General features: G+C 42.7%; 1 long non-coding RNA gene across 2 annotated transcripts; it reads left to right on the top strand.

The window, feature by feature from the left end:
- The first annotated feature begins 1,876 nt into the window (after positions 1-1,876).
- Positions 1,877-23,254, top strand: LOC117870745. 2 transcript variants are annotated; one of them, XR_004644027.1, is made up of 5 exons: positions 1,877-1,959; positions 5,126-5,208; positions 5,295-5,397; positions 20,991-21,040; positions 22,449-23,254. It is a non-coding gene; the product is annotated as an uncharacterized LOC117870745 (long non-coding RNA). The 2 variants fall into 2 exon arrangements; XR_004644028.1 differs by having other exon boundaries at positions 5,292-5,397.
- The last annotated feature ends 2,063 nt before the right edge of the window (positions 23,255-25,317 follow it).

Below are 25,317 nucleotides of genomic sequence, written 5' to 3'. Positions count from 1 at the left end.
ATTTGTGAACAAGTCATACTTATTCCTGTTAGTACTGCAGAGCTAGTGCAGCTGAGTGAGTGAAGTCTATCCCTTCTGTATCTTTATAAAATTTTAATAAGGTTTGATCAGTTATATCTGGATACCCCTGTTTAAAAACAGGGAGGCTGCACAGATGTCACTGAGGGCAGAATTTGGCCTGCAGGATCTTCATAACTGGTCATGATATATGTGAAATGATAAACCCAGCTTCATTCTCACTTCCCAGGCTGAACTTATAGGACTAGCAAACCAAGAAACAAGAACATTTTTGTGCTTGTAAAACTGAATAGCCTAGCCTATCAAGGTTGGAAGGGACCTCAGGAGGTAATCTAGTCCAACCCCCTGCTCAAAGGGGAACCAATCCCTAGACAGATTTTTATCCCAGTTCCCTAAATGGCCCCCCTCAAGGATTGAACTCACCACCCTGGGTTTAACAGGGCAATGCTCAAACCACTGAGCTATCCCTCCCCCCTTATAATTACTGGAGATATCCCATTTCCTAGAAGTGGAAGGGACCTTGAAAGGTCATTGAGTCCAGCCTCCTGCCTTCACTAGCAGGACCAAGTACTGATTTTGCCCCAGATCTCCAAGTGGCCCCCTCAAGGACTGAACTCACAACCCTGGGTTTAGCAGGCCAAAATACTTTATGATATGAAAACAATTGAGACACAACAAACATCAATCTCCACAATGCCGTTTGGAGAGTGTCACTATCTGCTAACTTCCTCCAAATCAATCCTTAAAACTGCTGACATGCCTCCAAAATACTGAGTAGCAGCCAGACATTTGTTGTGTTGTGACTGCTGCTCATTAAACTTAGAATAGTCTCATTATTACCTTGTGGTCCCTCCATCTGTTTATTGAACCCATCTGTTGTCTCTTACTTACATTGTAAACTCTCTGAGGTCAAGAACCAATAATTTGTTGTGTGCATACACCACTTAGGGTCCCCATTGCTAATTGGGCCTTTAGATACAAGCACAATACAAATAATACTGAAGAACTACCTGTTAAGCACACAAAGCTTGAGGACTATTGATAAAAAAAAAATCTAGACTGATAAGTTATTGCTATACAGAAGGGTTTAAGGCTTCATGTTCAGGAAGGGAAACACAGAACTCAAGAGATCAAGTGTATAAAAGCCTGATGTTAAACAAGAATTCTTTGCTGTTAATACTGTTATTGATCATTTCACTGTTAGAGAAGTACAGAAACAGGAATCTTATATTGCGTAGCAAGTGTGTAAAAGGGAGCACATTAAAACATGAAATTTTTAATATTAATCTGTTGAGACTTGACTAGATAGTCCTTACTCAGGCAAAACTTACATTAATAGAGTTTCGTCTGAGTGAAAACTGTAAGAGTGGGCCCTTGATCTATGACTGAATAAACTAATTTTGAAGAAAAGGTGTTGTAAGAAGCATAGTGATGCCTGCTCATCTAGCAAGAAAGACAATATGGAAAAATTAGTCCAGCATTAGTGATATTTTACCACTTCTGCAGCAAAGATTGCAGGCTTAAAATAAGTTCGTCATCTGGTCTTCAACATCCCATATGTTAACATCTGAGGAACCTTCCATTTTTTTCTACTGTTTGGCACAAGATCTGTTTGCCTGGAGCTGGGCTGTGAATGTTGTGGGCCCAGATCTAGCTGGCATTAGTGAGGAAAGGTTCTATTTATAACTACTGTGGGCAACACTTAATCAGTGAACATTTTGCTGCCCTGATCAGTCTTAAAATGACCTTTTCAGGAATATGCCTTTTCCCCTGTAATGAATTATGAGGCCTTGAGGTTTGTTAGACTGTTTCACTTCTCCTCCCCCAACTACTTCCCCAATTTGTTGGAATTAAACAGGGCAAAAGAGTGAAAAACATTAGTGACAACAGCTGCTAAATGAAAATCTGACTGATTTGAAGCAATAAGGAGGATTCATTCAGGTATTTATGAACTCATTCCACTGACTGCTAAATTTAAATTAAACCCAGCAGATTCTTGAGTGCCCTCAGCCTTCAGTTTAGTCTAATAGTTTCTCCTCAATCTCTAACCGCTGTGCCCATGTCTGTTATGGGAGATATTTTTTCCTACAAAGAATGAAATCAAAAGTTAGTGACTAAAGGCAGTCTTAAGATGCTTAAGGGGAAGCTTGCAGGACCCTGTGGCCATGAGGAGAAAGTAGTAGGTTAGAATCTCTGGTTGGAGTCAATTCTGAAGTGTTTTTAATCCGTGTGTCTAACCCTTTTGCTTAATGCCCTATTCTCCTGTTCACTGTTCCTTGTGTGGAAGCAGCATGGAGCAAGGCAGCTGGATATACTCCCGATTTGGAGCCAAGAAGTAGCTGCATACTGAAAAGGAAAGGTGAATGTGGAGCAGAAGACTTGACACAGGCTGGAAGGGATTGTCTATTTGTTGGTGCTTTGTGTGGGGGAGAAGGGGTGGATTTGAGGGAACTAGAAAAATTAATTGGATAACAATCAAGATGTGTGTGGGGGAAACCAAGAGACTGGTAGGGTAGTTGGAAGAGGGAAGATAGATTCAAAGAGAGGGAGGAGAGCTAAGAAGGGAATCTTAGAATTCCAGAGATAAATGTTTGTTCTTATAATTCTAAGAACAATTCAGCAAATGCCCATCCCCTAGATGTCCTTAGGGGTTGAATTCGGAACTGTTAGGTTGATTTCTTTGTTGTATCAGTTGAAGTCCTTGTGCCTAGGAGTATTTGCACCCTTTATTTTTGCAAGTCCTAGTATAGTCATTCTCTATTACTCAAAATGTGTGTTTATTGGAATCCTCTGAGGGCTAGAGCCTATAGAGACTAGTGCTTTCCTCTTATCTTATGTTACAGTCTAAATAGAGCAGGCTATAAGATAGTAAGGCTAGTCTACACTAGAGTGGGAGGTGCAATTTCCAGCTCAGGTAACATAGTCTCACTAGCTCTGATTGAGCTAGGAGGCTAAAACTAGAAGTCTAGTCACAGTGTGCAAGCAGCAGGAGGGATTAACTTCCCTAAATACAATCCCATCTGAAAGGTATGTACTCAGGGCAGACTTCCCCACCTGCTACTCACACCCCACAACTACATTTCTATTTTTAGCATGCTAGTGCTGATGGAGCTAGTGTGGGTATGTCTCCTCAAGCTGGAAATTACACATCCAGCTCAAGTGTAGATAGACCTTTAGAGATGACTGGTATACCAGAGCACTCCCGGTGATATCCTGCAATGCTGTCAGTTATAGGACTGGCTCATTGTGTTTGTGCCCATTTTCTGTTTGTTTTAATCAAGCATATTAGTGAATGGATTTAGAGCAAATGTGAATTTTGAGTTAATCAGTGTGCATATTCATACCAGAAACCTCATTCTAAGAGTTATACATACCTTGTCAGGGAACAGAAACAACATCATTGGACAAATAAGTCCTAGCATAACTGATCAATAATTTTCATTTGAATATTAAAAAAAATCCCTTCTTGAGACAGGTTTATCCTTTAAAAGCAAACAATGAACTGTAATATAGTTTTCCATCTGGACAAAGCAATGTTTGGTTGGTGTTCTACCATTTTGTTTAAAGAACAACATTTTGCATTAAATACTTATCACCTAGTATAACTGCAGTCGCACAGTTGTGCATTGACCTTCATTTCTTCAAATTTCACCCTTAAAGTAGTAGGTGCAGCAAAAGTATATAACATAGTTACACTGATATAATGAGCGCTATAGGACCTAATGAAATATCATTATGGCCCTTTGTGATATTAATCAACCACGGGGTTTCCAATTTGGTCCTTATGTAACCCACACACATCCTGGGTGTGGTGTGCTGTCCCCTCTAGTGGCACTGAGGCTACTTAGAGATATTAATGAGTCCACAGTCTTAGCTAAGAGCCATATGGCTTTTAGCTCATGCAGTAGAGTTGCTTGCATTTAGCTCCAGAGGTCCCAGCTTCAATCCCAGCTGCTGACCACTAGAGTCTGTCACTGTTACGCTCATATGTTTTGAAATCCCTTCCTATCAGAAATCACATGACCTATTTTTTGTAGCATGGTCAAACAGTGGCTGAATAATATGAGCCAGATGCTCTGCTTATACACGTCTGTAAATCAGCATAGCCCCATGAAGTTAATGGCTCTTCCTCAGTTTGCACCAGACGAGGACTTGAGCCATATGTGTTGCAATGCATAGGCACAATGGAGGTTAAAGATGTAGTTTCATCTTTAAATATGCACTTCGTTTGGAGAGTTTAAGAGGAAACTTTGAATGAGTTAATTCTGTTGTTGGTAGAATAAATGACTAACTCTTGCCAAGACATCCTTGTAAAAACAGCTGTTGAAAACAAGTGGATCTTTCCTGCATATTTTTTAAATAACTAAAATAAACAATATTTAATCAACAAAGTAGCTTAATTTGAGAATATTGTGACTAAGCTGAAACAAGCTAAAGACTGAAGTCAATTTAAAAAAAAAAAAGATTGGTTCCAGAAGGATTAGAGAAATACCATATGGTGAAGTGGGCAACTCAGCTCTCACTCTCTGTTTACCAAGCTAAATACTGTTTACAATGACAATATTCTGATCATAAATCCATGTTAAATATTGGCCAATAACTATACTTTGTACTTATCCAGGGCCTTTCATCTGATCTTCTCAAAGCTCTTTACAAACACTAATTTATTTTCATAACACCATGGGAGGTAGCTAAGTGTTATTGCAGATAGCAGATCTTTGGGGCAGGATCAACTTCCTGGTATATATTTGTATGGTACTTAGCACAATGGTGCTGGAGCCTCTGGCACTACTAAAATATAAACAGTAAATATATCTAGTTCATAGATCAATGAATTGCTGTATGGAAACAAGATTTAGAAAAGATCAGTCATCGGTGTCAGAACTAAGAAGAGAATCCAGGAGTCCTGATTCCTAGTCCCTGCGTTTTATTTACTGCTTCCATTGGAACAAAAAAAATATGAAGTTCCTATTTCACTCAAATATAACTTGGGTCTTTCAGGGTTTAAAAAAATTTGACCTGGTCTTTCTTTGGTCATAAAGTGGAATTAAAATCTAAGATACTTTCAATGGACCTTTACTCAGTTTTCTGCTCCATTCTTTTGCAGGCAACAGCAAACTCAGTGGTAGCAGTGTAAGTGAGGGCAGTATGTGACTTTATAGAGTTGTGCTATCTTGTGTATTTTTGAAGGTAAGCACCTTGAAGCAAAAGGTATGTTTTGTGCCGGGCTGAGAACTGTCAGTTTCAACAAATAAATATTTGTTCCTCATAAGCAGGTGCCAGATCCTTCAACCTTTATTCTCTTGAGCCAGGAATTCAGGATCAAACCATCCCTGTCCTTTTCCATCAGAGAAATAGTCAAAGCCAAAAGGTATGAAGGTCAGTGACTTATCTTATTCTGGAAAAACTGTTTGGCAATTAATTAATAAAGGCCTTTATTGTTTCATATGATTTATTCCGGTATACGCCACATTGGATTTAAAAACTAACAATGTTGTCACTACAGCTTAGGCATTTGGCATGTAAACACTTTATGTAACTGGTTTTTCCAAAGTTATTTTGGTTAAAATTGAACATAATGAGAATGCAGCAGCTGTGGCAAAGACAGCGCCTATGTACACTGGAATAAACAAAAGAGCCCAGAGGTGTTTATTGAGCGTAAAACATAAATTGCACATCAACCATTATGTGAATAGTAACATGAAAGTAGTAGTTCTCCAATTTATCAGTAGGACTAGCAGATGGCCCAGGCTCAAGTTCATTAAAAGGCCTCATGTGAGATTCCAGATAAGGATTTCCCTTTAACTGAGTCTCTGCAGCACTGGTAAAATGAGGGCATAAAATAAGTATGTGTGTGTGTGTGTGTAAGCATAGCCCCTCCCACAAGATGTGGCTCAAGCCTCCTCCTTGGTGACTGCTGTTTGGAGTGGCTCTCCCCTATCTTTGCATAGGTTGCATCCTGGGCTCTTTTTTTGTGACAGCTGATGCTTCTACCCAAGGTGACTCCTCACTGGTGCCAGAGACCTAATGAGTGTGTTTTGGGGAAATGAATAATGCTACTATGGCTGGAAAGGAGAAGAAAACCTAGTACACATGAAACAGTGAAGAGCATCAATACAAACCTCAGGAAAGAAATGACGCACCCCAAACCAACCTTATAACAAAGGGGAACTTTACTGGGAGCAGGAAAATAGGAGCTGGGAAATGAAAGGGTTAGGATAAATGAATAAGTAATAAAACTTACGAATCAACGAATTCCCTATCTCTTCATAACCACCAGCTCCTTCCCTGGAACCTCCCCAGGCAGATGGTATGCTAAGGTTGAGTCTGGATATATGAGTACTCTATAGCACTGTAAACGTTGGCCAGTTTAAACAAAAGAAAAAGGAGTTCCCTTACTGTGTCTTCCTCTCCAGGCTTCCTGGGTCGAATCCTGTAGGGGTCTATGCTGAGAAATGGTGCCTCCAGGCTATGGTAGCCATTACTGTTGTCATCCATAGGGTAGGACCCTATAGGGTTTGTCTACATGGCAACTGGGAGCAAGCCTTCCAACCCGGGTAGACTGACTTGCACTAGCAGGGGGTCAAGCTAGCATGCTAAAAACAGTAGTGTGGATATTGAGCTGGATTATAGCTCAGGGTCTTGAGCCCACTGAGGCGCGAGAGCCTGAGGTGCAGCACCACACTGTTATATTTAGCATGCTAGCTTGAGTGCCACTTGTAGGAGTCTGTCCGCATGGGCTGCAAGGCTCGCTCCCAGCTGGAGTGTAGACATGCCCCAAGAAGCTCAGTCCAGAGTTCCAGAAGCCGGAAAATGCCAAGAAAGGGTTATGTAAGCAAAATCTGCACAATGCTGAGGTACTCCTAATTGTTCATGTCACATGGGCCAGGAAGTTTTATCTGACAGGCATAGAAACCAATGTGTTTACACTTTAATAGCGAGTCCCATTCAGTTGCATCACATGAAGGCAGACTTTTTGAAACTCAGATTGTCAAAAAGGTTGCAAGTTCCCCAGAATTACTTAGAAGCACACCGCTGACTTGCCTGTCTTTTTCCATAGCAAAACAGACAGGCTAAGATCCTCTGTTGAACTGCAGGTAGCAAAGGTGCCTTTCAGCTACTTTTGTGCTCCCCTAATCCTGGGCTGGCTACATGCTGGTCAGTCCCTCAGAGTCAATTAAAGCAGTTTAAGGCCAACCGCCCCAAGGAGTTCATCCAGCAGCCAGGAACCATGCAGGCATGGGGGGAGAAGCATAGGAATGCCACACCCACCTGCAGGGAAAAAGATGTGGGATGCTGGAAACTTCCAAAAGTCTGTCATCCAACTGGAGTAGACCCCCAGTAAAGAAACTAACCTTTACTGGCAAAACTATTAATAAGCCAGTAGAATTGCTGTAGAGCAGTTTAACCAGGGACTGTTGGATGCCGACTATGGCTATATCTACACTGATCTGCAGCACAGACTCCAGGGGTGAGACCAGCAGTGCACATCACAGTGCTGTGCTGTAACTCTCCTAGCATGGGCATAAACAAAAAGGTTCCTAGTTCTCACTAGCGTAGTCCTGCTCCAAGAGGACTATGTTAACACGAACTAGCAACCTTTTAGCTTGCATCCACAGCGTTCACACGGGGGAGTTACAGCACAACGCTGTGGTATGCACTGCTATTCACACCCCCGGAGTCTGAACTGCAGGGCAGTATAGACAAGCCCTTAGTGCATCAGGAAGCTTTCTAGTTTTCAGGCTGTGCCCATTGGTTGTTTACTCCACCTCCTCCTTCAGTGTCTCTTCACTTCAGCCTCACACCTTCCTTCCCTCCCTCTTCTCCCCTTTCCCCATCACCCTCATGCCATTCCCTTCAGTGACCCTTCTCCCTTCCCTTTTAGCTAATCCCCTCCTAACTAAATCTCACCCAAAGGATTTAAAACAAACAAATTTTGGAACTAACATGGCATTCACTCTGCTTGTGTGTTATACATACCCCTTTTCCCCAACTCTCTTTATTTAGAGACTAAGGGCTTTGGGGCAGGGACTGCCTCTTATTTGGTTTGCATGCCACCTAGCACAGCGAGACCCTGTTCTTAGCTGACCTCTAGGCATTACAATTGATAAAAATAATAAACTAATAAGTCATGTTGAACCGGTCTGTGACATGCCTAGGCAGATATATTAGATGGCAAAAAAGGTAAAAACACAAAATCAAAAACCATATGAACAGTCAGAGCACAGCAATTGATTGAAAATGTATTTTAAACAAAAATTCTAAAAACTATCACAAAAAGTTCTTTTCTCAGAAACTTCCCATCCAAAACATTATAAATTACGCCTGCTATTGAGCTGAAGTTCCAAGAACTTCAAATCAGTTTCACATCTTCCAGCAGCTAATGAAGATTGGCTGGGCGTAGACAAAACATTCTGCCGTTATCTCAGTGGACAGAAAAAACAAACAATTTTTTATTGCCTAATAATATCCCTACAAAACAATGTTTTTCTTTTTTGGGGAAAAAAAAAAAAAGACCGTGAGACTGTGGTACAGGAAATAGATCAAGTCATTTTGTCATTCCTATTTGAGATATGTGGGTAAAAAAATATCCCTAACACTGTATCCAAACAATTAAACTTGCTTTTCATGGATTATACAGCCAGCTGGGTATGTGCATACCCAATAGCAACTAAACTTGATCTGCACCATTGTTGAAACGGCAGTATAAATAATAAAGACTATGAACTTGGTTTCTCATCAGTATCTAAAGTAATTGTTAAAATACAGTAAATGGCTTACGCAAAAACCACTGGAATGAAATCACCCGGGACGAGGGGGGAGCGGTGCACGGGTTGGCCAGGTGGAGACAGGGCCATGCACCAATTCCCATCAACCATGGATGCTAACCTGAGGGTAGGGTTGGGAGTCCACTGCCCCAGACCCCCTAAAGAATTTTGCTTTGCTTTGCCTCCAGTGATGCAATGTCCTTCTATAATCCACTCCCATAATTAGTCTTTAAAGGCTCAATTTAAATCCTGTTTCAATGTGCCAATTCATTTATTTTCAAAGGGAGGTGTTCATGAACCTGTAACAGATAAAATGGGGGTGTGGAAATCATCAAAAGCACTTAAGAGCTCAAATCCTATTGACTTTCAGGCACTGAAGATGAAGTCTCGCTGACTTATTTTTGAAAATGGAATGTAGGCTCTTAAGTGACTTAGGCATTTTTGAAAATGTTACCCGTAGAACACAGTTTTCAGACGGCCTGAGCCATCTAGCTCCCCATTGAAGACATTAGGCCCAGATCCTGAAAGGTATATAGGCATCTAACTCCCTGGTTATAATGCATCTAAATACCCTGAGGATTTGGGCCTTTGTGCTTAGTTTTCTCTATACATCAAGGAATGATATAACAATAGTGCTATTCTTTTCATGTGGATCACACAGTTACAAAGAACACATTAAAGAATGTCATGACATCATTCAGAATTATAACATGACCTCTGACAGACTATAGGCTCATAAACCCACAGTAAGACATTAAAACATGAGCTGAGTAAACACAAGTGGATCAGAGAGACAAAATATTATTGTAACAAGGTGCCCTCGCCTCTCACAAGCACCCTCTGGCCAAGTGTGTGTGCCTGCATTCTCTCTCTCACATACTTTGTGGTAGGTCTTTGGTGACTCAACCCTCCGGCCAAGTCAGACACCGTCTATGTGTGAAATAAAATCAAAGCTAACCCCATTCTGGGGTATAAGTTCAACAGGTGACCTATCGCGGCACACTTTATAAGGGCCCTCAATCGGCAGCCCTATCTCTTAGCTTGCTCCTCAATCAGTCCAGCATGGCCTATCATAGTACCCTGGCTTGAATTGTCTCAGCCCCTTCTAGGCTCTTTCAAATTGTCCCTGCTTTTTGAGCAGTCCCGGCCCTGCTACAGAGCACATCCCCGCAGGGCTCCCTCCATGGAGATTCTTTACCTCTCTGGCCCATATTATTCAGCTTGGCCACTAAAAAAATAGTTTTCTTCTGGGGTGTATCAAAGTCCAGACCACTTTCACAGCGGCTGGTGGGGGGACTCAGGCCCAGGGACCCCATAGATAGCAGCCATCTACCATGTCCATTTAAATAAACTGTGTTGCTGCTACAATTCCCCAGGTCACTTCCTCATAGCTCCAGTACCTTCTTCATCCTTACCTCAGGGCCTGTGTCCTGGTGGAGTCCCAGCCCAGGGAACCCACTCTCCTCCAGCTCTAGCAAGAAACTTCACATGTTCTGGCCTTGCAACTTTTCTTATGCAAGCCTGCTGGGCTAGGGTTACCATACATCCATTTTTTCCCAGACATGTCCGGCTTTTTGGTAATCAAACCCCCTCCCGCGGCTGCTGTGCTCCCTACCTTGACTCTTCTGCTCTGTTTAAAGCCGAGCTGCCTGAGCACTACCGGCTTCGGGCAGCCCCCATGCTTCTGGACTCTGAGCCGCCGGCCGGGCACTTCCCCTCCTGGGCTCCGGGGGCACAGGGTCCAGAGGCACGGGGGCTGCCCGAAGCCGGTAGCACTCGGGCAGCTTGGTGCTTACAGAGCCCAGGAGTTCAGAAAGCACAGCAGCCGCCGGAGCCCAGGAGGGGAAGTGCCTGGCTGGGGGCGCAGGGTCCGGAGGCATGGGGGCTGCCCGAAGCCCGAGTGCTACCGGCTTCCTGGTTTGCCGGGCAGCCTCCAGACCCTGCGCCCCCGGCTGGGCGCTTCCGCTCCCGGGCTCCAGCTGTGCTGGGGAAGCGCTGGCCAGGGGCACAGTGTCTGGGGGCTGCCCGGCAAACCGTGAAGCCGGTAGCGCTCGGGCAGCCCTTTTCGCGTGGCTGGGAGGGAGAAGGGGGAATGCGGGGTGCTCAGGGGAGGGGGCGGAGTTAGGGCGGGGACTTTGGGGAAGGGGCAGAGTTGGAACAGGGCCGGGGGTGGGAAAGGGGCAGGGCCCCGTGGAGTGTCCTCTTTTTTTATTTTTTAAATATGGTAACCCTATGCTGGGCCCTGATTGGCTGCTTCCCACACCGCTGCTATAGGCAGCTTGGAGGACCTCTTTTCTGCCCTTTTCTGAGGCAGGGTGTGGGAGGGCCACAGGGCCTCCAGCAGGGGGCCTCGGGGCTTAGTCCACCCCATCACAATTATATTTGTTAATTCTATCTTTAAATATCAGATAATAAAAGTGTGGACCTTTCTAAATTTTCTTAAGAGTTAATGGCTCTCCAAACCATTTAGACATGCACAAGACAACAATATTTCTGCTTCTTCCAACAATGCCCTTTCTCCCAGGCAGCTGTTGAGACAAATCTTACATACCTATTCAGCCCCCATTACTGTAGTATCAGAGAGTCTCAATCTTCAGTGTATTTGTATCACTTCTGTGAAGTAGGGCATTACTATTTTCCCCATTTGACGGATGGGAAACTGAGTCAGAGAAGGATGTACCCATGGTCACACAGAAACAGGGAATTGTGGTGAAGCAGGGAACTGAGCCTAGGTCTCTCAAGATGCAGGCCAATGCTCTAATCCCTGCACCATCCTTCCTTTCTTCTACTGAGCCTACTACACCACAAATGTAGGGCTGGGAGATATAGGCAGCATTAAAGCCTCTTTGAGTGGGATGGTTATTAACAGAAATGAACAACAGAGAAAGCATAGCATAGCCCCACTCAGAAAAAACATGTATCATGTTTCCTTAGACCATTTTACTTACTGCTTCTTGGTTATTGTGTCGATTACCATAGCTAAATGCTGAATGTTTATGTTTGTACTTGTAGTTGACACTGCTGCTGGTCCAAGCACAGCAAACTGCATTTTTCTTTTTTAAACTTCCTGTGTGTGTGGGCTTGTTCTTGTCACAATGGTCTCCTCTTTCTTCTCACTCCACTATCCCACATTGTGTCCCTGGGGATGGGGCCACTACTTGGTAGCTATTCACCCCCTCCTTCCAAGTCCTTTCCCAAGAATTCCATAGGACATGCTTGCTCACTCGCTCTGTTGGTGGTTTCCCATCTTCTTTGTGCAGCTCCAGTTCTGCAGTGTATCTGGAGGGCTTTTAGTAGGGCTGCAGAGGTTCCCTGTGTGTGTAACTCAGTGGGAACCTGAGAGATGTGTTAGCGTGTGTCTGCTAAATTAATCATGCCTGTGGCTCTTATTTGTATGTGTGTGTGTGCTGGGGACAGGAGCGGCACCAGGGTTTTTGGCGCCCTAGGCGGGGGTCCTTCTGCACTCCTGGTCGTCGTCGGCAATTCTGCGGCAGGGGGGTCCTTCCGTGCTCCCGGTCTTTGGAGCACTTTGGCGTCGGGTCCCGGTGCGAGTGAAGGACCCGCCACAGAATTGCCGCTGAAGACCCGGAGCACAGAAGGACCCCCCACCGCCGAATTGCCGCCAAAGGTGGCAAAATGCCACCCACCCCCCAAATCCTGATGCCCTAGGCGACTGCCTAGGTCACCTAAATGGAAGCGCCGGCTCTGGTTGGGGGAGGTGAAAGAGTGGTTTGCTATGGGGTAAGTCCTTCTGGAAGTGCAAAGATTCAGTCTTTGATTTCCAGGCACTCTTCTTGCTGGGGCAGAAACAAAGAAGCCGAGGACAAAGAAGTAACAAGCTGCAGCTATAAAGAGTAGTAGGACATTTGGTTACCTCATTTCTGTGCATAGTTCTGCTCAGAATACAGAATTTATCTGGACGCTAATGTGCTCATCAGCAAGATACTACATGGTACCAGACGTAGAAGGTACAGTGTACTGGATGAGAGAGGTAACATTGCAATGGTTGCTACAGAGCTTGCGCAACTACAAGTAACTTCTCTACCAGCCCTGAGAACCAGGGGAAATGCTGAATATGCCTGGAAAATGTTCAAACAGCAATTCAAACTGTATATGAAAGCCACATGGGCAAATAAACTGGAAAATGAGCAAAAGATTACTCTGCTCCTAATAGCGGCAGGCACAGAAGCCCTAGATGTCTACAATACATTCCATAAGGGTGATGGAGGGGAAAGAAAGGAAAGCTTTACAGAAATAATGAAAATGTTTGAGGATTATTGTGTCCCTAGAAAAAATGTTACTTATGAAAAATACACATTCATGGGAACACAGAGTGAAGGGGAAAGAGAGGACATTGTCACAGACTTAAAACTAAAAAGGCAGTCCTGCAAATATGGAATACTAGAAGACTCTCTCATTAAAGACCAGAATATCCTGGGGTGTAAAAATCAAAAAAGACCAAGAACAGTTATTAAGGGAGATAGATCTGACACCAGAAGGCCAATATGTATGTAACAAGCAGCAGAACAGACAGGAAAACATAATCCTAACTTTGGAAAACATAATCCTAACTATACATATACAATGATGGGGTCTAAATTAGCTGTTACCACTCAAGAAAGAGATCTTGGAGTCATTGTGGATAGTTCTCTGAAATCATCCACTCAATGTGCAGTGGCAGTCAAAAAAGCAAACCCAGAATGTTGGGAATCATCAAGAAAGGGATAGATAATAAGACAGAAAATATCATATTGCCTCTATATAAATGCCCATATCTTGAATACTGCATGCAGATGTGGTTGCCCCATCTCAAAAAAGATATATTGGAATTGGAAAAGATTCAGAAAAGGGCAACAAAAATGATTAGGAGTATAGAACGGCTTCTGTATGAGGAGAGATTAATAAAACTGGGACTTTTCAGCTTGGAAAAGAGGCGACTAAGGAGGGACATGATAGAGGTCTATAAAATCATGAGTGCTATAGAGAAAGTAAATAAGGAAGTGTTATTTACTCCTTCTCATAATACAAGAACAAGAGGCCAACAAATGAAATTAATAGGTAGCAAGTTTAAAACAAACACAAGAAAGTATTTTTTCATGCAATGCACTGTCAACCTCTGGAATTCCTTGCCAGAGGGTGTTGTGAGAGCCAATACTATAACAGGGTTCAAAAGGGAGCTAGCTCGATTCATGGAAGATAGGTCCATCAATGGCTATTAGCCAGGATGAGCAGGAATGGTGTCCCTAGCCTCTGTTTGTGAGAAGCTGGGATTGGGTGATAGGGTATGGATCACTTGATGATAACCTGTCTGTTCATTCCTTTTGGGGCACCTGCCATTGGCCACTGTCAGAGGACAGGATACTGGGCTTGATGGACCTTTGGTCTGATCCAGTATGGCCGTTCTTATGTTCTATGTTCTAACACAAATAAAAAGCCTAGATAAAGGCACAGAGTACATGACTCTGAGTACTATAGCTGCACCATCAATGGAAAAGTTCACAGAAATTAAATTGTCCGAGGACAGAAACATGGAAAAACAGGACACCATGCCAGTGATCTGGCAACCAGCATGAGTATAGGAAATGCCCAATGTGACGCTGTGTGGAATCTGGGGGACACTTGAGGATATTATGAATATCAATATTGTAAAATTGTAATGAGTTATGCCAAATAGGCCATGTAAGATATCTGCAAAAATATTATAATTTGCCAGATATGATAATCTCATGTATGTGTTTGTATTACCTTTGTATTATGCATTATAGATATGTATGTATGTCTGTATTTGAAACTTGTTCTATGCTTCTGGGTGACACCCCCAGACAGTTTGGCATCAGCACTGCCTAGCCTGCTTGATGGCCCATTAAGGACCATCAGCTATACAAATGATCCATTGAGAGAAGGCAGATACACCTTTTGACTCAGCTAGGCATGCAGGGGCATGCCTATGCACAGAACTCTAAGGCTTTCAAGCCATGTGCTTGGCAGCTTGTGTTTGAAAAAAAGGAAGCACAGGCCATCTGGCAAAAGACTATAAAAGGCAGCTGCATCTTCTCCATTTTGTCTTCAATCCTGCTTCTTACCTCTGGCGGAACTTTGCTACAACTGAAGCTCTGATCAAAGGACTAAATGACCCATCCAAGCTGTGGATGTGTTCCAGAGAGACTTTCAAGCCAGCAAACTCACCAATTCTGCTAGGAACCTGATATATGGACTTTGAAGTCTTTGTATGTATGTGACTGTTTTACCATTTAACATCTCTCTTCTTGTTCTTTCTTTTTTCTTTATAATAAACCTTTAGTTTTAGACACTAACAGATTGGGTGGCAGCATGGTATTTTCGGTGAGATCCAAACCTATACTGATCAAGTAACGTGGCTGACCCTTTGGGGCCAGAAGAACATTTTGTATATGTGAGCAGAGTTTTTTAAATAACTTCTCACTGTACTGGACCCAGGTGCTGATTGGGAGCCAGAGAACTGGAATGCAATAAAGGGGGCTTTGTGATTTTTTGCTTCTCGATAACCAGTGTGGGGGGATCAGAAGCACAGTTTCTGACTGGTTGGGGAGTTTAACTTCAATGTTACCCACCATTCTTGGGAGAGTTACTCTCCCTTTTGCAGGCTTGGCATTTCCAGTGAGGGCTGCCCCGGGCACCACCGGTCACATCCAGCATTCAGGCAAATATGTAGAAACTGTAATAAACCCAACCATTATGCTAAAATGTGCAGAGAAAGCAAAAAAAGTGCATGTATTAAGTGCAGAAAGGAATTCCTCCGGTGAAAAGAAATAGCTGTTCTTAAGCATAATAATGGCGGTGGCTGAAAACTCAAAAGATGGGCTAATTAAAATGGGAGATATGTGACATACAAGACAGACACAGGGGCACAAGTGAAACTGAAATAGAGTGATGTAACTGAACAGAAACTGAAAAAGAGAGATATAAGGAGCATATAAAAGTGCCCATGAATGACTATAATGGAGGAATAATTGCAGTGTTGGGAGAACGCACACTGACATTTAAATACAAAGGGAAAATGATAAAACAAAAGTTTGTGATGGTACACAGAAGCAAGCAACCAGTCTTGTGCCTACAGACATGTGAGGTGCTTGGTCTTGTTAAGAGGATGTATGCCATGGAGAGACAGAAAGACAACACAGAACAAGATAAGAAAGTATTAACAACATCACATGAAGACATATTCACAAGATGTCTCCCAGAAACATAGAAGATACAGTTAAAAGAAGATACAGAACCTGTGGTGTATGTGACAAAGGAAGTTCCATGAGCCTTAAGAAAGAGGCTAGAAGAGCTGAAAAATATGACCGCAAATGGTATCATTCGGAGAACAGACGAACCAACAGATTGGCTTCACTCCTTATTAATCTTAGAGAAAAAAGAAGGGGGACAATAGATGTGTATGGACCCTAAGGAGCTAGAGAAAAACAAAAAACAGAACACTGCCACTTGCCTGCAAGAAGAAAACTGTTGTCTGAAATGTAAGGAGCCAAATTCTTCAACAAATTAGATGCATCAATTGGATTTTGGCAGATCCCCTTGAACAGTGAGACCTCTAAGATCTGCACTTTCAAAACACCACTTGGCAGATACGTGCTTCCTTAGACAGCCTTTTGGAATATGTTGAGCTCCAGAAATTTCACTGTACAAGCCAGATGCTAGGGGGATTATGAGGTGTGAAAGTGTACTTTGATGACATCATAATTTGGGGCAGTGCTGTTATTGAAAATCAGGAGCAACTGAGGAAAATACTGGAAATTGTGAGAGCTAATAACCTTAAACTGAATAAGGCCAAATGTAATTTTCAAACAATGGAAATTGCATACTTGGGAGAGAGAATGACCTCCAAGGAAATCTTGCACAATGAATCAAAGATTCAAGCAATACTGAACATGCCAAGACCTGAAGATAAAAAGGGAATTCAAAGGCTGCTAGTCAAGTTGAATTACATCAGCAAATTCAGACCTAACTATATACCATTTGCACAACTCACTTAAGACATCTCCTCCATGAGGTCACTGAATGGGCATGGATGCTGGAGCATAAAAGAGAGTTCAGTGACTTCAAGGACATTCTGTCATCATCTCCAGTGCTGCTATTTTTTGACCAACATTGCTAGTCTCATATGCATCTAGGGCTAGGACAGCTGCAGAGATGTTGTATGCACAAATTGAAAATGAGACCAAGGTCTGGCATATGGATATACAATTTTTATGACTTTCTCTATGGTCATAGCTTCAAAGCAGAACACAAATCACGGATTGCAATACACAGAAAGGGACTTGGAGAAGCACCACACAGGACACAGAAACTACTTTTGAAAATACAGAAGTATTACATGACCCTGGAGTTCCAACCTGGATGCCGCTTAGTAAAGGCCGACATACTCTCAAGACCATATGCTCCATCTAACAATACACAGCCTGATGATCTGGAACAAGCAGTAAACATACATGTGAGCATGATAATGTCACATGTTGTATATCTCTAGGCATATGGGACGAATTGGAGACAGAAACAGCTAAAGATGAAATGCTGCAAGCACTGATACAAGTGATAGGTAAAGGAGGGGAGGAATCAACACTTCCCATCAGCTTATTCCCATTATAAAAATGAACTTTCAGTGATCTTAGGAGTGCTCTTGAAGGGAACACAGATCATGGTTCCCACAGTGATAAAAAGGAAAATATTGAAACAAATATACGCAGAGCACCTGGAAACGACCACATCAAAAAGAAGAGCTGGAGAATTTGTATTCTGGCAACTGATGAATAGTGACATCAAAGAAATGATGAGCAAGCATGGAAGATGTCAGAAGTACAGATTCCCAGCAGAAAGAACCAATGAGACCACATGAACAGTTTGCAATTCCATGGGACAAAGTCAGAACTGAGATGTTCGGTCTGGGAAGACACAATCACCTGATTAGAGTGGACGACTTTACCAATTTCCCAGAAGTAGGAGGGGACAGGGAGAAAGAGACTGGGAAAATACAATCAAACCAAATATTACAATAAAAAAGCAAGACTTATTTCACAGATTAAAATATATATATATATATGGTGAGAATATGGTAAGATGGACAATGAGTAGTCAAAGTCAGAGAAGACTTGCCTTGCTCACCTTCAGTGATCAGAGAGGAAGGTAAAATCTAAGCATCTGCTCAAGATACCCTGACAACTTGGCCAAGAGAAGTGATAGCAGATATACAAGTTGAAAAAAATTCACAAACTGACCCTGTTATTGACCAGGAGACTGAACAGTCTGTACCAGACAAGGATTTGACTAAAGAGGGTTTGCAATACAGCCGATCAGGAAGATTGCGGAAATGCCCTAAGAGATTGATCAAGACACATTAGGGTGGTGTTTAAGAAACTTGAAGAGTTAAGTCAGTTTTTGTATTTTTAATAGTTTGATAGTTTAATTTAATAGCATTTTAGTTCAGTCAAAAAATTTATAAAAGGGAAGATGTGCTATGGAATAAGTCCTCCCATACACGTAGAGATGCCATGCTTCCTATACACTCTAAATGCAGTCTTTGGTTTCTGGGAACACTTCCATCCTGCTGGGGCAGAAACAAAGAAGCCCAGGACAGGGCAATTGCAGGCTGCAGCTACACTGAGTAGGATGTTTTATTACTGTACCTCATTTCCTCACATAGTTCTGGTCATAATACAGAGTTTATCATGACACCAGTGTGCTCATCATTAAGATATTACAACTGGTATCTCTGAGCCCTTTTGACAATGTCAGATGTGTGATCAGGCCCTTGACCATCTCTGTGTTGCCCCCTTTCCCCCCCCCCCCACTCACCTGGGTTCACAGAACCCTAAGGAGTCAGTTATCGGGGGGAGGCACAAACTCCTCATTTAGTCATTTTTAGCAGCATGGGATTTTGGATTTTTTTTGGCTTTCGTGTTTTAAAGCCTTAGGGTGGAGCACCTTAAATAAGGTGCGTGAAAGCAAAAGTTCTGTGTGCATCAAATTATTTGGCAAGCCTTCCCAATTGCTGTAAATGTGATTCTGTTTCCATTGATCCATTTATATAACACATACTTTTAAGTTGTTTTATTTCCTGCTTGTTCAGCTCTGGCTTTAATGCAGGGATATAGACATCTAATGAGAGCATACTTCGAACAAACCCAAGACAGCAACCTTTCTGGTAACTCTGTGGGAACAAAACACCCAAATGATACTTATCGGGATACCAGAGAAATGGGTTACTCATGCACATTTTGGTAGCATCTGTGCACCAAGGCCATGCATATTGTTTCATTTGCCATGCTTTAGTCAGCCAGCAGTTTCACCTATGGACAAAGTTCTGTGGGAGCATGAATGAATTAAAGCTAGAGTATAACATTCCCCTGCAATGATTGTGTGGGTGGGTGGAGAGCAGAGCTGTATTTTTCTCTCTCCAGTATTTCTAAGATACTTAAGTGTGCAGTGGCTGAGTGGAGGTTCCCCACTTCATTCCGCCTGCACACAGGAGATGCAAGCTGAATAGCTCAGACAGCTGAGTAGAAGCACACCCAGCAGGGACAGTTTTATAAACAAGCAACATATGCTTCCCTCAGAGCCTTGTGGAGGACACCAGTGGGTGTTGAGGCCCTCACAAAACATTTTTAATGCAATAGAACATGATGATGACCTTTCTGTAGGGAATTTAAAAAAATCATCCTATAAAACATGATAGAAAATTACATCCCTGCAATAGACCTCTATAGAAAGATCATTCACGATTAAATTCTATAGTTTTTAAAGAATAATTTCTGTTGGAATCCAGTAAATTTCTATAGAATCCTATTGGTTTAATTCCTATTCAGTTCTATAGGACTTTGCCATAAAGGGGTGAGGAGGATCTGGCTCTACCCCCCTGGAGCTGATCCCACCCCTTTGAGCTGGCAGAGTTCCACCTGGTATGCTACCCACCATCCACCCCATACCCAGGGAATGCTAGTTGCAGCATTCTACCAGTATACACAAAGGGCAGGGGGGAGAAAAAGTCTCCCATCGCCTTCTTTCCCCCACCGTACTCTAACAATGTCAAGCCTGAATTTACTCAAAACGGTTTCAAAAAGACAATTGTCATGGAAATTATTTAATAGAGGGGACCATTGGGATCATCTAGTTTGACCTTCTGCATAACACAGGCAATGGAATGTCATGCAGTAATTTCTATACCAAGCCTCTCTAAGGCCTGGTCTATACTACCCGCCTGAATCGGCGGGTAGAAATCGACCTCTCGGGGATCGATTTATCGCGTCCCGTCGGGACGCGACAATCGATCCCCGAATCGGCGCTCTAACTCCACCAGCGGAGGTGGTAGTAAGCGCCGCCGACAAAAAGCGGCAGAAGTCGATTTTGCCGCCGTCCTCACAACGGGGTAAGTCGGCTGTAATACGTCGAATTCAGCTACGCTATTCACGTAGCTGAATTTGCGTATCTTAAATCGACTCCCCGCTGTAGTGTAGATGTACCCTCAGCAGTGTTTTACTGAGCATTTTATTGCCAGAGCGTTTCATGAGATAGCTGGAAACAAAGAACAAACATTAAAGGAATATTTACACCAGAACTGATCACAGCAGCGTTGGGTCTTCACATTGCAGGGCTGTAGCTAACAGCCACAAGAGAGCCCTTCATAGAGATGGGCCTGACCTGAAAAATTCTGATCTGGATATCACAAGTCTCCAAGTTCGGGATGCTTTGGATCTAGAATTTCAGTTCAGCGTATTCAAGAGATGGGAGTCAGCTGCAAAACTAAGACCCTGGTTTGGATATTGAACCTTTTCAAGGGGTTCAGGTTTAGCCCCCTTTCTAATATCTAAAAATGATCTGTATTTCCCACCTTAGGCAAACTCTGAGTTGGGCAAGAGAGGGATTTTCACAAATACATTAAAAAAAATCCAATCTTTATCTCTAATTCACGTTCTGGATAAGTAAGTTAAATTATTTAAGGATCTCAGTGTAGCTCTTCAGTATGGAAATTGTGTGTGTTCAAGTAATAGGTATTTGTTTTTCATTGAATGCTTATCTTGTTCAAAATGATGGATTTGTGCAAAGGGCAGCTGCAATGGCTGCTGGATGGGTTTTCTGCCCTTAACTCATTTCTGTCTAACTTCCGCAACTTTAATTATGATTAACTATGTGATTTATGCCTTACTTAAGTACATAAATCTCTTCTGACAGTTTCACGATCAGCTGCAGGATCAAGAAGGAACCTCATCTGTTGGCTTATTGTGAGTAAAATAAATCATGAATGGTCTAAAGGTTTGATTTAAAATAGTGGGAGCCAACTCATGCTGGGCAGAAACATAAAAACTCCACAATGTTTTAAAAGGTAGCTGGTTATTTCAAAACAAAAATCAAATGAAAGGGTTTACAAAACAAAAGGACCCTGGTAACTGACATCATGTAACAGCTCGACATGTTCAGATACCATGCTACTGTTTGGATTCCAGTACAAATGAAACAGAATAGTTTGATTCTTGATGTATAATGAGTTGGAGAGGGGGAATGAAAAATACTGTACTTTATACGTCTTTGTGCAGTACATAAGATGGTTAATGGCATCATGTGAAAATTAACAGGCACATACACTTTTGGAAAGATGGTCCCCCAGAATGCAGAAAACAGTGGAGCATAAAGATAGCTAGAAAAGAATTATTGTCTTGTTTAAGACAATATCCTGAAACACAAGAGATCTGGGTTCAACTCTTGGCTCTGCCACAGACATCCTGTGCACATTAGAAAGATACTTACATGCTGATTCAGTATGATTACAGAGTGATCACATATAAGAAATGCATAGGAAAATAGAATGTGCGAGTGAGGCTAGATCAAAGGAAGAATTCATGAGATAAGTGGATTTTGAGAGAGAGAGAGAGAGAGAGAGGATGCTAGTTGAACAAGTAGTGAGGGATATGTGCCAAACAAAGCTCTCAGACCTGCAAGCTGCTCTGCACAGAATGATCCCTGCATCCATGCAGAGCCCCATTGAAATTAAACTCCAACATGTGGACTTGAGGTCTGCCTGTGCCTAAGAGAATGGGTGCCACTGAGGGGAGTGAAATGGGAGTATACTAGCCCTTTAAGGCTAGAGGGGAAGTCTTGGTGTGCAGGGGGAAGGGCAGTCTATCCCACTGCAGGAGTCCCCCTTCTTCCGCCACCCGGCCCCCACCAGCTGCCTTTTCCCCAACGCTCCTTTCCTTTTCTCCCTATGACTGAAGGAGTGTTAACAGGCCACTTCACTTTGAATGGCCTCTTGAAATATGTGTTAACTACTTATGCTAAACAATCTGTTCCATCTTGTATTTAGTTGTTGTATTCTGAGGGGATGCCGCGGCAGCACTTTAACATGGCTCTGTAGTCGCGGTACCAGCTCTGGGAGAGAGCTCTCCCAGCGCTGTAAAAAACCACCCCCACAAGGGGAGTAGCTCCCAGCGCTGGTGCACTGTCTGTCTACACTGCCACTTTACAGCGCTGAAACTTGCAGCACACGGGGGGGGGGGGGGGGGCATTTTTTCACACCCCTGAGTGAGAAAGTTGCAGCATTGTAAAGTGGCAGTGTAGACAAGGCCTAAATAAGTTTGCTAGACCTGAAGAGGAGTTCTGAGTAAACTCAAAGTTTGTCTCTCTCACCAACAGAGAAACTCAGAGAACAACAGACAGAGCTGCTAAGAGAAAGGAAGAGTCCAAGGATAACAGCTGATGTCAAACCAAACCAGACTATTGTTCTCTTTTAGGACTTTGGCCAGGTGAGCCTTGTAAGGTGAGGCAGAGTTGCCTTCATTCCCTTCATCAACCAGGACAAGTTCTGGAAAGGAGGGCAGCACATAATCTGCTTCTTCCCTGATAACAAAGAGTGCAGAGAATACTGGTTGGATGAGGACTCCCTGCTAACCTCTCAGGCCAGGCAGAATGAGCCTGAATTTTGGCCTGCCTCTAAAACTGTGGAGGAGTGTTGGGAAAAGCTCACCCCAGGGACACCTAAGGAGAAAGGGATGTTTTGGTAGTGAGATTTAATTTCAAGTTTCCTGCTAGTCTGGGAAAAACTGGGTGGAAGTAACTTAAAAGGTGAGCAGGGAGAGAATGGTTCAGGTCTGAAGGCTACTACAGACAGCTTTAAATAAGGCATGAAACAGAGACAGAGATGAAGGCTGAGTGAGCAGTGTGAATCTGGTGGGGTAATAGCAAATGATGAAGGATTATATGGAACTGTTATCTGTAAACTGAGTAAGGAACGGGCTGGATTGATTCACTTTTCATTTCCAGATATTTTACACTTTTATTTTTTGCAGGCTGCACTAAAACACACTTTCAGCCTTAAATCTTCTCACGAAGTTGTTGTCTGGGAATATTATACACAATGGAAACTACTATCATATGTCAAGTATCAGAGGGGTAGCCGTGTTAGTCTGGATCTGTAAAAAGCAAACTACAGAAGCAGTTTCTCCTCCCTTGGTGTTCACACCTCAACTGCTAGCAGAGCACCTCACCCTCCCTGATTGAACTAACCTTGTTATCTCCATACTGATTTATACCTGCCTCTGGAGATTTCCATTACTTGCATTTGAAGAAGTGAGGTTCTTACCCCCGAAAGCTTATGCTCCCAATACTTCTGTTAGTCTTAAAGGTGCCACAGGACCCTCTGTTGCTTTTTAGAGAGTCCTGTGGCACCTTTAAGACTAACAGATGTATTGGAGCATAAGCTTTCGTGGGTAATGCATCTGACGAAGTGGGTATTCACCCACGAAAGCTTATGCTCCAATACATCTGTTAGTCTTAGAGCCACAGGACTCTCTGTTGCTATTTACTATCGTATGCATGCTCTCAGAAAGTAATCTGACTGCAGTAGATAGGCACCATTATGTGAGCTTCATTATGATTTCTTGCAATTTTTAATGGGAGCTTAACTTGAAATCTAGTCAATTTCCAGATCATGGCATCCAGCTTCATACTCTGCCCAATGCCAGCTTTGACCACCGTGGATGCACTGAGAATCCTCTGAAGGGGTACAGTTCATTAAAAGAAATGTTACATAGTTTCTTGCCAGGAGTGGTAGAATCACTGCTTCAGTGATTTTCAGCTCCAGGAGAAATGTGAAGCCTTGCAATCCAGGATTAACAATGTAGATGGCAAGACTGTAGCATTAGGCCCTCATGTTTGAAACAAAATCTAATCTATATATGAGTTTACAGAAATGATCCTGAGAGGAGGAAGCATGATATTGTGGGGCTCAAGAGACCTCAATTCTTGACTCTGCCACAGACTTCCTTCTTTGTGACCTTCGGCCCTCAATGTTTCTGCCTCAGTTCCCCCTCTGTAAAATTAAGATGACAGGACTTCTTCTCTGAGGGTAGGCAAGATAGATTTGTTAATTGCAACCACAAGTTATTGGGCTAAATTCCACTGCAGGAGCAAGTGGTAACATTCTACGATAGGAGGGCAGATTGGCACCATTAAAAAATCACCCAATCTAGCTTGATATTCTATGAATTACTACAAGTGAAGTTAGGCTTGAATTTGAAGTAACAACAACTGCACGGCTCTATCTGTGGATGACCAAGCTTTAAGTGACTGAAAACACTGTCCCAAAGTTGGCAGTGAAGCTAGAATTGCAAGTAGAATCCATAGCTGGCTCAGTTTTGCTCTGATAACTGTGTACAGCAAAAGATATTTAATACCACTGACCCATAACTACAGTAGTTCAGGCTGTATACATTTTTATTTGTTTTATTGATACCTGCGGCAGCTGGTATATATTTACAGAGTATTACTTCAAACTTTGTGGCGCCCTAAGATTTATATTGCTTTACACTGAGTTATGTCAGGTTAACCTCTTGAAACATAATTGCATGTGGAGCAATGTGCAAATACCATTGTATTTAAGTTTTTAAAGGGATACCTTTTAAACAAAAAAGCTACCTCTGGGAAATCTTACAAGATATTACCTGCTGAGTAGGTTACTTGCAATTAGCAAACTGACGTAACCCACACAGATATAGCATGAATATAAATTCCGTGAGTAATGCATGTTCTTAGCTAGGACACAGGGGCCTGAGGGGTTCTAAGTGCAGCTGTGTGGAACTCGGTGCTTGTACATACATTACCAGGGTTCATGCAAATATTTTCTTTGTTCTATATTCACCTAGGTTCACCTATGGGCTTCTCTGTAAGGCACAGAGAGCTTGTATTTAACAATGACATTTTTATTTAAACATGATAGAATACAGTAACCACAGCCTGTCACAAGCTGGAGTCTACAGTCCCTGCAGTCCAGAGACCCAGCTTCCAAAATGGAAGATGATCTTTTGTCTCTGCAGCCACACCCCTCACTACTACACAAGTCACATCCTGAGCATTGCTTTGAGATTCCAGTTAATATGAACTGAAACACTGAAATTGAAACCCATTGCTATAAGATGTCCTTGAGGTCAACAGTTAAATAAGACGCACAAAAGGATTAGACATTTATATGAATACTGAGAGCATCCACAGTTACATTAGAAGCATA

The sequence above is a fragment of the Trachemys scripta genome, chromosome 1 (genome assembly GCF_013100865.1).
Source record: "Trachemys scripta elegans isolate TJP31775 chromosome 1, CAS_Tse_1.0, whole genome shotgun sequence".
Lineage (NCBI taxonomy): Eukaryota > Metazoa > Chordata > Testudines > Emydidae > Trachemys > Trachemys scripta.
Note: the sequence above shows the minus strand (reverse complement) of the source record. Positions and strands in the feature narration are given on the sequence as shown.